This window comes from Pteropus medius, unplaced genomic scaffold (genome assembly GCF_902729225.1).
Source record: "Pteropus medius unplaced genomic scaffold, Ma_sr-lr_union100, whole genome shotgun sequence".
NCBI lineage: Eukaryota > Metazoa > Chordata > Mammalia > Chiroptera > Pteropodidae > Pteropus > Pteropus medius.
In genome coordinates this window covers 26,730,319-26,747,412 of record NW_024344378.1, presented here as the reverse complement: position 1 = coordinate 26,747,412, position 17,094 = coordinate 26,730,319, and the positions used below count along the sequence as shown (strand labels likewise).

The 17,094-nt window shown below is 44.2% G+C and overlaps 1 long non-coding RNA gene across 2 annotated transcripts in view; it reads right to left on the bottom strand.

The window, feature by feature from the left end:
* LOC120609320 (uncharacterized) overlaps positions 1–10,812 on the bottom strand; it is a 92,495-nt gene extending 81,683 nt beyond the window's left edge. For both annotated transcript variants that reach the window (XR_005654734.1, XR_005654733.1), the window contains exons 1-2: positions 10,698–10,812; positions 2,090–2,211 (exon numbers count right to left, since the gene is read on the bottom strand). This is a non-coding gene — a long non-coding RNA (uncharacterized LOC120609320). The remainder of the gene's footprint in view (positions 1–2,089; positions 2,212–10,697) is intronic.
* Between the last annotated feature and the right edge of the window lie 6,282 nt (positions 10,813–17,094).

The window sequence follows — 17,094 nt, the reverse complement described above, 5'->3', positions numbered from 1 at the left end:
TTTAAAAGTTTATAGTAGTAAATGGCCTCTTCCATTCCAGCACAGCCTGTACAAGCATGCCCCTTGGTTCTTTGTACCCCATCCAATGTGCAAAACTTTTAAGTGCATTGTTCTCTGTAGATTATCTGCATCGATGTTTATTATTTTGTTAATTTAACACTTTTTTATTGAGTGCCTATTTAAACTGGAGGCTGATCTTCGGCTCCATATAGCACTTGCTTATTCTTTATAAACGTAAGAAGCAGATATGATTCTGAATACTTATTTTATGAAGCATTAAAATGTGTACCATGTCAAGAAAATATTTTCAGGATTTTCATGGCAATTACACGATTCGATGTTTTCGTGCCATCTAGCTATTACGATTCTGAACACATGGGTATACATATAATAGGAACATTTTGTCACCACTGGGTTAAGTCGCCGGGTTTTTCTGCAGCCTGACTCGATTTTTTCTATGTGTACACAAACACACAAACTACAATAGGAAAAATACGGAATTATTTTGGTAGGGTTTCTCAAGGTGCACAATCCTGTACTGCGTTACCATGTGTATATAGACCACCTCTCCTCACTGGCAGCCTTACGCCCCTGATTTGCCTGGCGTGTAAACACTGGTCGTACTCTGACTTTTCGTTCTCTTCAACTCATATCAGCAAGCTTCATATTTATGTTGCTTCTCAGATTTGACCCTTCCTACTCCATTCCTAGTTTCTTCTTTGGTTTATATGCTCAATCCTTCATAGCTAACCAGCCTCCTTGACTGTAGACTTACTCTTCCCCCATTTATACTAAGGTCCCAACAGATAATCTATAAAATTCTGTTCTTATCATGTGCCTGGCTATCTATCAAGTTGTTTAAGATATATCTGGTGCTTTTTTGACCACTTTCCAAGCCCAAAGCCTAGCATGTTTCCCACTCTTATTTTGCACATTCCCCAATACCAGCTTCCAAAAGGTCTCCCAAACACACTCCGCTCAGTCCCAGCCCCGCTCAGCATAGTGCCCGGAAAAGTGTACCCGTTGCTTCTTGTCAATGACCCGACTCCTTCCTCAGCTCTATCGCAATCCAGCTCAGGTTCCCTACCCTCCACAACCTCCCTAGACCAAAATTTTCTCTCTCCAGCCTAACCTTGCCCTGAATTATCACCGCCCATCCCATACAAAAAAAAAAAAAAAAAACTAGCTGGAAGGCAAAGCTCACTCTTTTTCACACCCATTCGCCTGTCTTCTTTTCTCAGGTGGCATTTAGTATGTCCAGTCTTGTGTGTGGTTCAGTGTGTACGTATCAACAGCTTGTGAACAGAGGCATTTCCTGTCTCTCCCCACCTAGCACCTAGCACAGTTCTGGGTCAGTGAATTCAGATAAATTCCTACCTGACTTGTTGACTTGACTGGACAGGTGAAACACCCAACAAATCAGTGGAGTAGACAAGAGACTACATGGGTAAATAGTTTCATGTTTAGTTAGTAGCCTATTGCCCTAACTCACACAAACCTGCTCGCACTCTGCCTGTCGAGACTTCAGTATGTCACCTACCTGCCTACCTATTCACCTATCATCTATCTACCCACCTAGCTACGTATCTATGAACTGCTGAAACAACTGAATGACTCCATTTGTTGGAGGAATCGTGCTCCTCTTCCTATATACCAACCTTGACCCACGATAAAAGGCCCTTGATTTGCCTCTCCACTCAAGGAGTGTTAGAATGAGAACCTGCTCTCCCTCCCCTCTCTTACTGCTGCCCTCAAGGGAGGGCAGCTGCTTTTTGACTGGCGAAAGCCCTGTAGCATCAAGCCATGTTTCACTGAAGTATACATCTACGCCCAGAGAAGCTCCCCCAGGCCTTGCTCTTCTCTCTAGTTCTCTAGGAATCTCTGCTTGAGCCTAGGCATAGTGAGCACATGAGCACTGGTTCCCCCTGGTCAATGGCCATTCCCACAAAGACCCATTATTCTCTAGCTCCTCCATTTGTCTCCAGAGAAGTAAGTGCAGAGGGAGATAAGTCAGCAAAGACTAAACTGAAGTAAGAATAGATGCCCAAACTCAGCGGCTTTGTATAACAGAAGTTCATTTCTAACTCACTTAACAGTTCTGGGAGGATGTTCAGGTCAGCAGGGCAGCTCTCTCCATCATGATACCTGGGCTCCTTCCATCTTATGGGTCTTCCATCCCCTAGGACATCGCTGACATCTGTATCCAGCAGGCTGAAGGAGAAAGAATGATGAATTACCCAGAAGGTTTTCACTGGCCAGGCTTGAAAACAGTACACCCTGCTTCTGCTCACACTACATTGGAGAGAACTCAGTCACAGAGTCGCAGATTGGATTCTCAGGGAGTAGATGCTGACATAAAGTTTGAGAGTTTGAGAGTACATGAAATTTATTAGGAATCGTTATCTGTGAAAGGAAAGAGGGAGGAAACAATCTGGTAGAGGGAGAAATCAAGCCGTAATACAGTTCTGACAAAGCAATGGCCAACCCAGTGGAGCAAATATTGCCTGTCAGTCTTCCTCTATTGGGCCAAAACAGCCGGCCTTCTCTGCCCTGCCTCGGGCAGTCAGATGGAAAGCAGTCATACCTGGAAGGGTGTGACACTGGGTGGGGCAGCTTTCTGCAACTGAGGACAATCCAGAAGGAGCTGACAGCCAGAAATTGTCTACTGACTGCACTTCCTGCCTGTGGGCAGCAAAACCTTCCCTGAAGGGGAAGTCTGAAGGCACACCTACAGGTCCACCATACCTGACCACACCTAACTGCAAAGGAATCTGAAAAACGTAGTCCAGCTCTGTGCCTAAGAAGAGGGTTGAAGCAGAGTGTGGTGACAGCTAGCAGTATTCTCCAGACCGATTTTACAAAGGAGCCTGTACTTGCGAGTTATAGGACATAGCAGATGGTCTGATCTCCATTTAGCCACATGTGTTTACTCCCATCTTCTAGAACCCTGAGGGGAGCAGCTTGATAGGCACAGACACCTAACCCTAGCAATAATGTCTATAAAGTGCCTGGACAGGAGATGCCTAGACAATGTGGCTTGTGCCTCCAGCTTTTATTGCTGAATCAGGCTACTTTGAGAGCATGAACAATCCCCAACTGGACCCCAGCTCATCAGTGCCCAGAGTAAAAGGGAGAGTTACATAACTGTCCTTGTTTACACATGGGCCCATTAGCCTTGACCTCTGAGGTACTGAGGAACTACGATCATTTTCCAGGTCCAAGACAGAAATTTCCAGAGACATAGAAAAGAATCCCTCACTTTTTACCAAGTGACCTACTTTTCTCTTTCGACTGTCACTTCTGAAGTTCCAGTGGTCAAAAGAAAAGTTGAGAAACTCTCTGTGCACGTCACAGCTAAAGACACAGGCACCAATCCCTCCTCTGGAAAGCATTGGGAAATTCAAACCAAACACAAGTCCTGACTAGCTAGGGAGGCTGCTTGGCTTAGCTCCTGAAACCACAGGGAACCAGGATTGGGTACCTCCCACCTCCCTGAGCAGGGAACCTGGCAGACTGCCCACTGAGGTGGGTGAGGGGCAGGAGGGTTACAAATCTAGCTGGATGGGAAAAATCTGGGCCCACCTCTCCTCCTCCTGCCACCCCTTGGTGGTGCCCAAAGCCTGGTGTTCCCTCTAAGGAACAGAGGAGCCATCACAGAACCAAGGGTAAGAGACTTATCTTAGCCCTGCTCAGGCCCTAGCCCATTCTGTGACCTTGGGCAAATGACCTCACAGAGACTCTGTGATGCAACCATTAAATGAGGTGAAATTATCAAGTCCATCTACCTCTCTGGTAGCCTTTTAAATCTTGGGTCTGTGGACCTTCAGGGCCTATGCATATCCTCCTGGAGGCCCATAGACTCTCCTCTATCACTTTTCTTTTTGATTTTGATAACCTAAAATGATTTCCACAAGCTGACTCTGGCTTACCCAAGGGCCATGTTATACTGAATACTGGGTTAGTGTCTGTACATCTGGAGCCACAGATGTGTCATAATTTTAGACACTGTGTTTGGATCCAAGGAGACTATGTAGCATCTCAACATGTAAGACACATGAATGACAGTGTACTAGTTACTGCTGCTATAACAAATTACCACAAACTTAGAGGCTTAAAAGAATACTAATTTGTTATCTTATAGTTCTGGAGGTCACAAGTGTGAAATGGATCTTACTAAGCTAAAATCAAGGTGTCAGATCGGCTGCATTCCTTATGGCGCCTCTAGGGGAGAATCTGCTTCCTTGCCTTTTCCAGCTTCTAGATACCCCCCATATTCCTTGGCTCATGATCCACTTCCTTCATCTTCAAAGTCAGCACCGCAGCATCTAATCTCTCATTCTGCCTTCCTTCCTCTCGCACTTACAAGAGCCCGTGTGATTACACTGGTCTCACCTAGATAATCCAGGATAATCTGCCCATTTCAAGATCCTTAATTTAATCACATCTGCAAAATCCCTCTTGCCATGTAAGGTAATATATTCACAGGTTCCCAGGATTAAGACATGGACATCTTTGGGGGCCACTATTCTGCCTACCACAGTTTTCCATTTGTTCAGATAGTCCAATTGAAGACAAGATGGGCATAATAAAAAGGAATGGTCAAAATGGCAGTGAGTCTTTTCCATTTATTCACTGATTTCCTACAACAACCCAGCTATCATTCCTGTGATTTTTTTTTTAATTTATATCTGAGGAACATGAAAACTAATTTTAGATTTTTTTCTTCCTAAGTACAGCAGAAATGATATTGAAAATCAAAGAAAACAAACTTGTAGACTTCATGCTTTCCTCCCTTTTAAGTTTTCCCAATGCATTAAGACTTTTTGTTGAAAGGAATGAAACAGATGGACATGTACTGACATGGACAGAAGTCCAAAATGCATGGTTAAGTAAGAAAAGCAACCTTCAGAGCAGCATGTTTAGCGTGATTCCATTTCCATAAAGAAATAGATTTCTGTTTGTTCCTACACAGACAATACCCACAAGAATAGAAACTAAACTATTAACGGTGTTTTCCTGGTGACTGCCAGGAAGTGAGATTCTAGATTCTCACTTTGTAAATCATAATTTCTGTAATGTTTGATTGTACATATATATGTTATATATTTTACATACAATTATCATTTTACATACTATATATCATATATAATTATATTTTATATATTATACATAAAGTATTATATATGGATATATAATAAACATAAAAAATAGGACAGTACTTCCTTGTGTCTAAAGACTAAGGGGCTCTTCTAAAATATAGCTTTATCTGGAGAATAGCAACAACCAAAACTTCAGGATTCTGCCCAGTGTGATTCTTAGAGCTCACCTCTGAGGACTTCCTATACTCTCCTTTCCAATTTCTTCTTAGAAATCTTAGATCTGCCCCCTGCCACTGCAATCACAGGAAATGTAGGTCAGGTAATTAGTAACCAGGGTTTATGTTCTTTGGAAAACACTCAGTACACTCAGGAAAAATAGGCCAGTTCCCATTTTCAGAACAGAATCCTAGAGCTTTCTCGAGGGGAAGGACCCTGAGGTCACTGAAAGCAAACCCTCTGGGGCCCAGCGCTACCTCACTAGCTGATAAGCAGTAGCACTGGGATTCAAGCCAGGTCTGTGGGACTCCTGAGCCACGTTCTTGCCACTTGATTGCCCCTGGTCAACTATTAAACATAGTCATTTCTGGGGTTCCAATCTGGGCTCCGGAGAGCTGGCAGGGCCAAGGTGTGCAGTAATGGCTCCACTCATGTCCCACTTTACCTTGGGCTGGGACACTAGTGACCACAGGGAGTAACTGGGAGCATTTGTCACCCAGTTAGTACAGAGATACAAGTGTCACAAATGGATCAAAGGTTTGGGGGTGGGGGCGCTGGGCTGTTCCTGCTGCAAAGCAGCACCACCTGCGTTAACGCTACGGTCTTGCAGATTTCTTAGGTAGCCTTTGGCTCCTTAAATGTGGTTTCACAACCAGGCCATTCTCTGCAGTGAACTAAATGTGATATGACTCGTGGACCCCAATATTGTTCTAGCCAATGAGAATATCAGTGCAGACAAATTGAAGCAGCTTCCAAAAATCACTGGGAGTGTTTACATCACCTACCAAGCATCAGGTGAACTGGAAGAGTCACATGCAGAAAAGCCTGAGATCTACCCAGAAGGTCAGGCCAGGAGGACCCAGGATAAAGCAGCATTTTCTCCAGGGCTCACCAGGGAGCAGGAGTCTAGGCATAAAGGCAGCGCAGTTGGTCACCAGCCTGGAAATGCTGCCTGGCATTTTCTCATCAGACTCTTTCCTGGTGTTGGTGGGGCCATCACACCCTCTCCCAACCAGGCAGGGCATGCTATTGAGGATAATGCAGACACACAGAATCGATGTGCAGGACAGAACTGCTTCTGTGTGACACCTCCAGGGTGTCACCACATGTAAGCAAAGCCTGACCCCCCGGAAGTCACCAAGCTTCATCTCCAAGGACTCTACATCCCAGTGCCATACCATGTGGATCCAGCCACTGCACTGCTCCATTCCCTGGAAAGCTGGAAAGACATGCTTTGTACTCTGGGTGAAATGAGTCAGAACTGGAGCATCTACCCCAACTCAGCATTCTTTCACAACTGAAGCATCTCCTCCAGAGCCATCTAGAGCAGTGATCCCCAACATTTTTGGCACCAGGGACCAGTGCTCCTATGAGAATCTCATGTCTGATCATCTGAGGTAGAGTTGAGGCGGTGATGCTAGTGCTGGGGAGTGGCTGCAAATACATACGAAGCTTCCCTTCACTTGTCCGTCATTCACCTCCTGCTGTGTGGCACCTACCTAACAGGCCACAGACCTCTACTGTAGGTCCACGCCCCACGGGTAGGGGATCCCTAATCTAGAGTTTTGCTCTCATTAGTCCTAACTTTCAAGGACTCACCAGTGGCAGAAGACAATCTGCTGTTCTCTGTGACAGAGAGGTGGTCCTAACCCACCCAAGAGCACAGAGAGGGACTTAGGAAAGGTCCCGCTCCACCTCTACACACACTGCGTATAAGCCTGTGTTTGATAAGTAGGGAGTTCCCCACCTCCAGGTCCACAACTGAGAATCCTATTTGGCATGGCAGGACTGTAGGACGGATCCGAGACCAGATCTCAGGAAGCGCTATCTTCCAAAGCAGGCATTTTGTTCCTTCTGAGTTCCTATGTTCAAATGCTTGGGGACAATGGTGAAGTGATTTTTGCACCACTAAAGCTCGATTTGTTCAAGGCCTTCTTCCTTCTCGCTTTTTTAACTATGGTCAATATTATAGCCTGGTTGCAAGGGAGGACATAGCCAACAGAATGAGAAACCTTCTAAGCTGGGTCAGAACTCAGAGACCATCTATGAAGGAACACAACCATACCACCGGGGGCTTTATATGCAAGATCACAAAGCAGATGAATGATGTTAGGGCCCCCAGAGCTCTGGGAGTCATCTCAGGAGAGTATCTGCTTTTGCGCATCAGATTTTCAGTTTCACTACACAGGGTATACTAGGAAGCAAGAAAAGGCAGGCGGTCCCAGGGGCCCAACCACCTTGGCAATCTTCCTCCCTCCTCCGCACCCCGGAGTGGAGTGACTCATCCCAGCATCTCCCTTCCCTTCCCAAGGCCTAAAGACTTCCCTGTGTAGGGGAGTGAGCTACAGAAGGAGCTAAAATAGGCCAGGAGCCAGGGGAGGAGCCAAGAGCAGGGGAGGAGGTGGAGGAGAGCAGGAAGGCAAGGAGGACGAGGGGAAGAACGAGAAGAGGCTGTGCACCCACCTCTTCGTGCCCTTCTATTGTCTGAACTTCGAATACATCGCTGTCAATGCGCAGTCAAGAACTAAGAGGACTCTTCCCAGTCTCGTGCGTGCACGTGTGCGTGCGTGCATAAGTACATGCGTGCATGCGTGCACGTTTGTACGCATGCGCATGTTGGCTCATCAGCAGAAGGAAGGGAGTTTGGAAGAGCGTTTCTCCCCTTGCTGCAGAGACCTAGACAGCACAGGGAGGAAGGAGCCTTGCAGCCAAGTACAGAAATCGGCTAAGAAAGAAGCTGCTGCTTTGGTGTGATGGATGCAGGGCTCTGACCACTTGGCCTCTGTCTTACAATTCCAGCAAGGCCTCTTTGCAGAACCTCAGAAATTCCAAAACTCTTAAGTAGAAACAGGCACCCATCCAAACCAGCCCCCTCAGGGCACAGCTGCAGGAGGAACCCAGGGGGAGGAGGGGACCAACTGTGCTACACTGTCACACACCTGGCAGGCACACGCAGTGCTCTGCACTGGATCCCTAGGCAGCTGGGCTTTTATCAAGCCGCTCTTCCTCTTCTCAAAATTTTTTGGATCTCTGACAGCCATGTCAACTTGCAGCAAGTCATGTGGTTGCCTCATGACTGTCCCTAGACAGCTTTGAAAGCGTTTGGCACCTCTGGTCCCTCAGAGCCTGGTGGCCCAGAGTTGAGGCACATGATGGGAATGGAGATTCCCCTTCTGCCTCTACTCACTGTGCCTGACGCCTCTAACCAAGCTACTGCACAGCACTGAGGAAACTGTGTAGTCGAGAGGGGGAGTGACAAGGCGGGGGTTGGGGGGCAACATGATCATCTTTCTCATATCTCTGAAAGGGCAATTCAGACAAGAATGTCGGAGTGATGGGTGTCTGTGAAGTACGAGACTTGATTATTGGTTGTCATCAGCTATCAGAGCCTCTTATATTTCTTAGTCCCCTCGCTGACCTCCCTAGTCCTCCCTGAGTCCTTGTCTAGGCAGTTAATCCCCAAAGCACTAAGATCTTCACTCTACTTTCCACTAATGAGACCTTTGTCTCAGTTCACTACCCTCCACCTATAAGATCTCAGGATCCTTCCTGCTAGTCTCAGCCCCCAAAACTACCCAAGGACTCTACATCCAAGTTTCTCTAGAGTCCAGCTCTGGGCTGCCTTCTCTGCTCCTCTGGCATGTGGGCACAGAAAACACAAAGATGAAATAAGAACTCAACCCCACCCTGGCAAAGCTCTTCACCTGGCAGAGAGATGGGATCTATGTGCACTAGGCCTCCAGTGTTCATGGCACCATGTGCTATAGGAAAGAATCATCAAAGAGCCACGGAATCCCAAGAAGGGAACGATCATTTCTAGGAGAGTAGATCAGCGACCGCTAAGGGAGGGTCAGAGGGTAAAATAATGGTGAGCGAGGACTCTTGGGTCAGGCAGACTAGGTGTAAATCTTCCACTTCCTGCTGTGTGACTTTTACATGTTAACATCTCTGACCCCAGCAAAGTGGGGATAATACCTACCTCACAGGACTATTGAAGACTTATTAAAGATCATGTATTTGGTGTTTGCCCCCCTGTGGATGCTTAATAGGCATTATTTTTATTTCCGTGGAGGAGGAAACAGTGTAAGTTCTCTGAGGCCAAGGCATACAGTAGAGTTTATGGCATGGGCTGTGGAGTCAGAAAAACTGGGTCTGAATGCTAACAAAGTATGTGCCTTCCTGAACTTCAATTTCCTCACCTATAAAATGGAAATGAAAATAGGACCTAATTCAAAGGGCTGTTGGTAGGACTAAGTGAAACTAGCTTATAAGAAAATTAGTTCAGGGCCTGGCATTTAATAATCACTAGATAAATTTTGGCTACTATCACAGCTTATGGGCTCATTCAGCCTGGGCCAACTGGTACATGTCACTCACTGGCCCAAAACCCAAATGGACTATTGGAGGAGGGGGCATGAGTGAGGGTCTCTGAGAGGCCTCAGAGGACAGATACAACCATTGGCTTCTGATGAGTCTTTTCATCAAGAGACCATTCTGCCAATGATACATGGGCTTTACAGAAATTTCTGTTTGCTCAACTGATTTCAACACCCTACCTGTTAGCCTCACCTCCATCCCATGACTTCGAAACTGTCTGAAACTTTCTTCCTGATAGATTATTTACAAGTTCAACTCCAAGTAATCAATAGTATCTTTAATATCCACCCACTCAATTCAGTTCTCTAAAGACCAGTCAGGTTGGACTTTGATCTTGCCTCTGAGCTGTTATAGTAACACAATAGTAAATAATGTCTGTCCAGCATATGCAACATCTTTGTCATATGCTATCACACTCAATTCTCACAATAATCCCATGAGACCAATGGGGCAAGGATGTCCCAGCAATTTAAGAGTAAATGGATCTTTAGCAGCTGTTCTAGTTTTTCTAAATTGTTGTTGTTTTGGGTCAGTGATCTGGAAAGGGGATAATCTTCTCTATTCTCTCACTTTACAAATCAAAGAAGTTGAGGCCCAAAGAAGGGAAGCAATTCACCCAGGGTCATGAGATGGTCAGTACAGAGCCGGAACAGAACTCTAACATTTTGTTGACCAACTAACAGTGCCAAAATTAAATAAACTTTAAAAAGTTTCTTTATTGCAGAACGTATCAATCTTGGTTATAATAATGTGCATTAGTTCCTAAGAGGAAAATTATTTATGAAACTTTTCTCAAACTTTAAGCCCTTTTGCCCAAAAACACTTATTAATGTCTTGATAAATAACATAGGTGGTATATGCTGGTTGCATCTTGCCTATTTATTTGCATCTAAATAGTTTCTTAAGCCAAAAATCAATTATGATTAAGAAGATAAAAGCAGGGATATCTTCTTGAAAAAAATAAATAAATAAACTCCAAGAAAGATTCATATAACATGAAATTACCTTGGCTTCAGATTCTTCCTTCAATACCTGATGCCTGGAATTTGGATGCCTTGAAAGAGTATGCCAAATGGTATTTTTCAAAGATGACTGCAAAAATAATTCCTGTCTCACATTCTCTCTCTTATAATGCAACATTGCTACACCCTTATCAGGAGACAGAATTGATTTCCCTTTCCCTTGAATTTCAGTGACCTTGTGACTGCTTTGGCCAAAAGAGTATGGCAGGAACTAACACTGTGACTTCTAGGGCTGAGTCATAAAAAGTGATGCAACTTCTACCATGCTCACTGAAATATTCATGACTGTGTCAGAAACCCAGCTACCCTGAGACTTCCACGCTGCGAGGAAGCCCAAGCCACGTGGAGAGGCATATGTAGTCCTCTGGTTAGCAGTCCTGGTCTTCAAGTCATAGCAGCCAAGGCACCAGACAAGTGAGTGAAGGTAACCTCTGGAGTATTACAACCCATACCTGTCAAGTCACCCCAGCCTTTGAGTCTTCCCAGCTAAGGTCCAGATCTCATGGAGCAGAGACAAGGTATCTCCTTTGTGCCCTCCTTTGTGCCCAGAGAATCTATGAGAAAAATAAAAACAGCTGTTGTTCTGAGCCACTACATTTTGGAGTAGTTTGCTATGCAGCAATAGTAAGTGGAATAGGGAGAGTGTGTAATCTATGGGCATGAGTGAGCATATTTAAGATGAGGGTTTAAGCTGGTATAAATATTGTCTTTTATATCTACAGGTGATCTCCTATGTGCTTTTTTGACTGGTGTTCAACCTTTTGATTGGGGACTCATTTATTCAATAATACATATTAAGATTCAGCTATTTGCAGGATCAGAGGGACAAAGCACAGATGTGGTACCACCTCCATGAAGCTTCTACTCCATGCGGAAACTTAGTCAAATGCTAGTATCACACAACTGAAAATACTCAACAGGAAGGAGTGACTGGGGGCAGGAAAATGCAGAGAAACCCCTTGGTAACCAGGAGATAAATAAAGCTCTGGGTGCTTGAAGCCGGAAATGGTTATCTAAGCAGCTGTGAATTTGAAAATTCTGTATGTGGTATAACATTAAGCTGCTATTTTGGAAATTCTTTCATCTTTTTCAGAGGCATCTCAGGAGCCCACCCTTCCTCTTGGAAGGCAGCCAGTTCTCTGCATAAATCACTTTATCAGCAGGAGCTGAGGCATTATGCATGCAACTGTATAATTCTAGAAATGTAGCTTTAAAAAAATTCCCTCTTGGGTGAAGGAAGAACATTGCAAAGCAGTGTTTCTGTAAGCACCAGCAGGGCTTTAGATGCACTTTTCCCCCCCTTTTTCCCCTTTGAAATGTCAGAATCCTGGCAGGTGAGTGTAATGTAGCATTGTTAATTTCCTTAAAAGGGTGATAATTTCACTTCTGAGTTACTGGGATTTTTTTCATTATTACCTGTGTCCATGATACCAGTAGCATCCTCTTAGATGTTCAGTTGCACTTATAAATATTCATTGAGTATTTGCGTGAGACACTGCATCAGGAGTTGAAGATGGAGTAATGAACAAGGCAGTCGTGGTCCTTGCCTTTACATAACCCACACTCTAGCAAGGACAGCAGACATTAGACGAACAATTGTAAGAGTAACAGGTACTGCAAAGGGAGAGGAAAGTGCAGGGTGCAAGCAGAGGCCAGAAAAGTTCTCTCTAAGCAGACACTCAAAGGAGGAGAAGGATGTAGCCAGATGAAAGGAGGGAGGAGAGCAGAGCTGGTAGAGGAAAATGCATGACCAAAGTCTGGCCACTAGGGAGAACTGGAGGTGTTTGAGGAACTGAAGGAAAAGCAGTGGATGGAGACAGCATGAGGGAGAGCAGCACGAGGTAAGGGTGGGGCATGGGCAAGACTGGATTCAGGTAGAGCCTGTAAGCACGTTGAGGATTTTGGATGTTGTCTGAAGCACAGTGGGACACCACTGGTGTAGTTTTAGAAAGGTAGCAGTGCTATCATATATTAGTGCCTTGGAAAGATCACTCTGGCTTTAGTATAAAGTATGAGTTGGAGAGGGCCAAGAATGATGTTAGAGAGGCCAGGAAAAAGGCTACTGTGATAGTCGAGGAGAACAATTGTGCTGACCCAGACTAGTATAGTGCTAGAGGTCATAGAGGATATAGAAATAGGAGTTGGGAAGTGAGGAATTCTGACTTTAACAAGATACTCGGATGGCCCTTTGCATTGTAGTAAGAGATGGTCTAGCAGCAGAGGAGTTAGATCAAGAGAAGTAGGTTCCTGGCCTAACAATGTAAGAAGTCGAGGTCTCCACAAACAACCTCAAAAAAGGGGCTGAGGAAGCACAGGAGTGGGGAGAGATTGCTGCAATAGGAGTGGAGAGGGGGCCCAGCAAATGTCAAGAGGCCAGGATTCTGGGAAAAGGAAAGACCATCGAGAAGTCTCAAGTGATGGGTAATAGAGGGACATTTAAGAACCAGGATGTGGTTCTTGTGCTGTGGTGCTACAGTTTAACGAGTTCTCCATCCATACCACCTCTGCTTCCAATTTCCTCTGAATCCCCTGAATGCTACGTGCAAGTAGCATTTTGAGCAAATGAGGGGAAATGGGCTGTGTTCCGTGTGTGGGTGGGCACTTAAGAAGAAAAGCAAGTAGCCTTAAGAAGCGGATGTTGTGACTTTAGAAAAAGAGGAAATTGAAACAAGACGTGACCATGAATATTATCCAGAGAAAGGCTCAGAATACCAGGATTTTCCACAGTGTGTGGGAAGGGGGTTTGAGGCATCTGTAATCAGATACCACAGGTCAGGTAGAATATTAAATAAATACTACTTGAGGACTCAGGATTTTGATTTGAAAACTACCTATGAAAAGCAATTGAGCTTTCTGGCAGTGATAAACTCCCTACAAGAACATATCTCTCACAAAAGCTCTCCATCCCTTCATCCCTCTCCAGAAGAGGTGCCTCATGCAGAGCCCAGATTCCTACATGATGGGTGTGAAATGCCTAGATGCGATCCATCACACCTGTAGCCATTCACAAAGAGTGGTTTTGTGTGTTGGCTGCTCCACTGTCTGCACCAGCCTACAGGAGGAAAAGCAAGGCTTACAAAAGGATGCCCCCTCAGACAGAAGCAGCCCTATAAGCCCCCTGCATCAGGATGAATGGGAAACCATCCTAATAAACACATTTTGGATACAAAAAAAAAAAGGAATTGAGATAGAGAAATTTGAATACGAACTTGATATCAGTGACATTTAAGGATTAACTATATTTATGTGATAATGGCATTGTATACGGGTGGGTTGTTTTTGTTTTCTGGGGGTTTTGGTTTTACTTCTTTTCTATTTCAGGCATATCCTGAGATATTTATGAGTGAAATAATCTACTGTGTCTGGTATTTGTCCTTTAAATATCCAGGAAGAAAAAACATATTCAGAAAAGCCCCAGACCCAGATGGCATCCCACAAATAGTCTACAGACCCTTAAGGAGCAGATCATTGCAATGCTATTTAAACTGTTCAGAGTACTGAAAATGTATTCCATCATTTAATCTTCACAACAACCCTATAGAGGCACTTTACATATGAGGTCACTAAGTCATAGAGACATGAAGAATGTAGAATCTAGACATGAAGAATCTAGCCCAAGGTCACTCAGGTGGAGGTGGCTGGAGATAGATTTGAAACCAGGTGATGCAATCCCAGCACAATACCCCTAACCTGGTCTCTGTGAATAGCACCCCCTGGAGATGTACAGAACACAGCCTGACTTTCAAGAATGTTCATGTGGCCCTACCTACCTTAACCACGATGCTACTCAGCCTTTCACTAATGAATAAGTGAAAAAAATACATGGAAAACGAATGAATGAACTAGTGTTGCCTTCAACAGATGGGTTGCCTAAATCCTGCCTTGTTCTCAAGAAGGCTGAATGCAGAAGTATCCATGCCAAGACTGCACTGATCGAGTTTCAGCAACTTTTTGCTAACGCTGCTTTACTGCTTAGGAACAAATCAATTGTCAAAATTGCTTGTTGGGAAATGAAGTGATGTTGGCCTGGTTCCTTTTGGCTGCCCTGACTTCCTCCAACTGAGAGAGACAGCAGTCAGCCCCCTGTCAGAAACCCTGGCCTGAGATAAAGGAGAAGGCCACCAGCGTAGTGGGGTGCAAAAGAAGCAAGAGGCCCACCTGCCCCAAATCACTTACCTCCCTGGACTGCTCTTGTGCTTGAAAATCTTGCCTGGATTAAGGCACAGTCAAAATGTGAATCTGTAAACTGAGGGTGAGACAACACACATACAGCCCTTGGTAACACTGGCACATGAACACAGATTTCTTCATCGATGAACTAAGAGAAAGTAGAACCAAGAAGAATAGATTTCAGATCAGTATGATGAGAAGAGAGAGGAACCCCAAAAGTCCCAAATGTGGAGCTCTTTGTTGAGAGGGATTTGTCTCTATCTGGGGCCATTTGGAGGAAGGGATGGCTTGGGAAGGTGGGACCAGGCCGCATGTGGACATTGGGAGACCAGCAGAAGATCTGAAAGACTGAGGAGCTGTGAGAAGAGAGAAGACTGAGAAAAGGTTGTCAGAAATGTGTTGTTTTTCATTTCTGTATGTCCAGCACACTCTCACATGCTCTTTCCTGTGGATTCTTGGAAATCCTCCCTATTTCATAAAATCCCTAGTAAGGCTGTCAATCACAGTGCCTGTTCCTGATCTCAATGAAATGAGCATGTGATCCAGGCTAATCAGTTAGACTCTTCCATGAGATTGCTACATGGACATTGAGAAATCGAGGTTGGCCATCAACATTTTTTTTGTTAATTTTTAAATTTAAATTTTCAAAAATATTTAAACTTATAGAAAAGTAGCAAGAATAGTACAATGAACTTAATAGGCCCCTCACCTAGATTAACATTTTGTCTTCCCCTTCTTTGCATATTCTGTTCTATTCTGTGATATTATAGTATTTTTATTATTGTTCTTAAAAATATTACTGTATTTGAGAGTAAGTTGCAGACATATGGATCCTTTATCCCTATATACTTTGCATTTATCTCTTAAGAACAAGGACATTGTTCTGCATAACCACAATATAAAAAAATTCAGGAAGTTTGACATCATATAGCATGGTAACAATGCTATTATCATTCTATACAGTACATTTCTTTATAACAGTTTTTTCCCACCCAAGATCTAATTCAGGATCCAGGTTGGCACATTCCATTTAGTTATCAATTGAAAATGAGATTCTTTATTTCATTTAATATGAAGAGTTCCTTAGCCATTCTTTGGCTTTCATAACATTGGCAATTTTTTTTTAAATATAGGCCAATTGTTTTGTAGAATGTTCTTGAATTAAGTTTATCTGATTGCTTTTTCGTGACTGGATTAACTTTTGGCAGGAGTAACTGACAGCTTTCTTGACAGTCAGGTAGGAAGAGCCAGTCAAAGGTGAGCAGAGAGGTAGAGAAAGAAAACCAACCCTAATGAGCCCCTTCGTACAGTGTACCTGAAGCCATCAGCAGCTCTGGATCTTAAAGTTACATAAGCCAATACATTTTTTTCCTACCCTTCCCCGTCTCCTTCCTCACCCTCTTCCTCTTTCCTTCCTCTTCCCTTTCCCCTCCTTCTTCTTTTTTGCTTAAATTAATCTGAGTTGGATTTGACTCACTCATAATTTAGCCAATAGTCTTGGGCCACACAGTATCCTCAAAAAGCCCCCAAATTAATAGAACCAAAAGAAGACTTACCAGAAGTACATAACCCAGGCATCCCACATGAAATTGACCACAATCCCTAGGAATAAGTCATAGGCTGTACAACAGTAACTACTTTCACTTGATTCTGACCTGAGAGCTCTTACCTCGGGAGAAAGCCCATGACCCGTTGTGGTCTGTCCAAGACCTAGTGACAGCCCAGGGACAGGGACTTTCTCTTCTCTCTGTCTCTGCTCCTTCTTCAGGACCTTCCCATGGGGGCCTACCCTCTCTTCTCCTTTGTCCATCAACCTCTGGTCACCAGATGTCCTACTTCTATTTATCATTTACCTATTATGTCTCATTATTATCTTATTGTAATTAGCACAGTTAGACAGAAGCTTTAGTCTCTGGAAGATGAGATCGAATGGGTGTAGCCATCTCTCCTCTGAAGGCATTCTGCTAATCTACCCTCACCTTGCCTGAGAATTGTGTGACCACCCGATCTGACTATTTCTAAGTTCCTCTTTTTGTCAGTTACAATTTACACGTCCACATATGGAAAGTGTATTAGTTTGCTAGGGCTCTCATAACAAAATGCCACAGACTATAGGTATCTTAACAGAAATTTCTTTTCTCACAGTTCTGGAGGTTAAAAGTCCAAGATCAAGGTCTCAGCAGGCTTGGTTTCTTCTGAGACCTCTCTCT